Source organism: Punica granatum, chromosome 1 (genome assembly GCF_007655135.1).
Source record: "Punica granatum isolate Tunisia-2019 chromosome 1, ASM765513v2, whole genome shotgun sequence".
In the NCBI taxonomy this organism is placed as follows: domain Eukaryota; kingdom Viridiplantae; phylum Streptophyta; class Magnoliopsida; order Myrtales; family Lythraceae; genus Punica; species Punica granatum.
The window spans coordinates 16,689,457-16,691,523 of record NC_045127.1 but is presented as its reverse complement, the minus strand read 5'-3'; positions in this window follow the sequence as shown (position 1 = coordinate 16,691,523).

Below are 2,067 nucleotides of genomic sequence, written 5' to 3'. Positions count from 1 at the left end.
TTTATAGGGTTCCGTTCATTTATTCATTTATTTATTTTAATTGGGCCTTCTGTTTCGAATTCATTAAAAAATATTTTCGCTTATAAATAGAGAAAAAATGAGATTTTATATTAAAAAAATTAAAAAAACATCAAAAGAGATTTGATATAAAGCCGAATGAAAGTCTGAAGATATTCATATTTTAGAATATTTATTTTAACATTATGATAATTTCTTGAGCAAAATATTATATGAAATCATTTGACAATCCTAGTTTTGATAGTAATCTAAATAGATTGTTACGAATATCATACTTTCCAACATTCATTTTAGTGTTGGATAATAATAATAATAATAATAATAATATAATTATTATTATTATTATGTTATGATAATTTTTTCAGCAAAATATTATATTAAATCACTTGACAATTCTTATTTTAAAATTTTATTTAAATAGATTCTTACAACCGCTAATATAACAACATGATATCATCCCCAATTTTAACAGTCATTTCATTCTTTTAGTGAAATATATAAATTTGCAATCTGATGATTCATTATTTTTGTATCATGATCATTACATAGTGTAAAATTGAGGATGAAAAGAACTTGATCAATATAAGTTTATATCAAAGTAGACAATCTTTTTCTAAAAAGTAATTTAACAATAAATTTGAACAAAATAAACACGATTAAAACCCGTGTATCCCACAGGCAAAGACAATTACATTTCGAGGAACACAAACAAGAAGAGATGTTGGCACCAAAGAATTACCTTAAGGGAAACATATGAGTGTGCGGCAAGATTGAATGTGAAAATGCATATCGCCTTAACTGCCACAAAACCTTAGTTGCTTCTCAAGAGTGAAACTATTGTGGAGATAATCCAAAGAACTGAGGCGACTCGAGAGCGAGCAAGTACAGAGAACAGGCCAATTCGAAAGTTATAAAGAGAATAGTGAGGAGATTAACCACGTGTCCGCTTGGGCAAAGCTTGCAACCCCTCGACCGGTTACTATTATAAAAGTTAAAGGATTAAATTTTGTTGTTATTGAATTTCCATTGGGTTGATATATACTTGAGCCTATTACCACTTAAAAGCTTAAGTTATTAATCGATAATACCCAAGCATCATATAAACTCATACTTTCATTTTTATTTTTATTTTTCATGTGGGATCACAATGTGTTCCCTTTCTTCTTTCCCCTTGAATTTTCCTGTGTGTGAACATAAACCGATGTTTTGTTCCCCAGGTTCTGCATTCTAATAACTTAACTGTAAATTTTGGATTTGAGAAGAGTATAGATGAATGTGGAGACGGAGGAAGATTGCAAGGGCTTTTCCCTTACTCTCTTTTGTTGCTCTTCTAAACTCCTTATTCCAACTCCTACAGCATCTCTCCTGCCCATTCATTTGCAAGATAGACTTCCAGATATCAACAAAGAAAGGACATCCAAAAATGATATAATCCCTGGTCTCCTTTGCAAAACCACAAAGAACACAAACCGGATTCACATCTCTCTTCCATCTTACAATCATGTCCATGGTACTTAGCCTGTTTCTTATATAGCATGCCATGATATGAATTTATTTCTTGGAATGATTGGTAGCGCCGCCCTAAGAAATTTATGCCAATCCATCAAATCTCCCTCAACTCAAATTTGCTCCATTGTAGAAGCCATTGTGAAGATCCCTTTGGGATGAACTAACTATATAACCTTATCCTCCCTATTTCTACAAGGACTGATATGCCGTAAGCTCTCCTGAATTGTAGCCATCTTAGGGATCTGCTTCTTCTGCAACTCCATCCATCCATTCATCCCTCCCCTTCAAAAAGTTGCAGAAACTCTAGAATCTTTAACAATACCAGTACTCCAAAACCCCTTGGCTGAAAAGCTTCAAATAATGGGCTTTGAGGATGCCAATTATCAAACCAAAACTAGTTCCGTCTCCAATTCGGTATTTGGTCAGTTGGAAACCACTGCTCCTAAGCTTTAGAATCTTTGTGAGAGCGTAAGAACATGAAACTTTGGTATCCCCATGGACCAAAAGTTCCTATCTCTTAACACGTAATCTTTTTGTCCA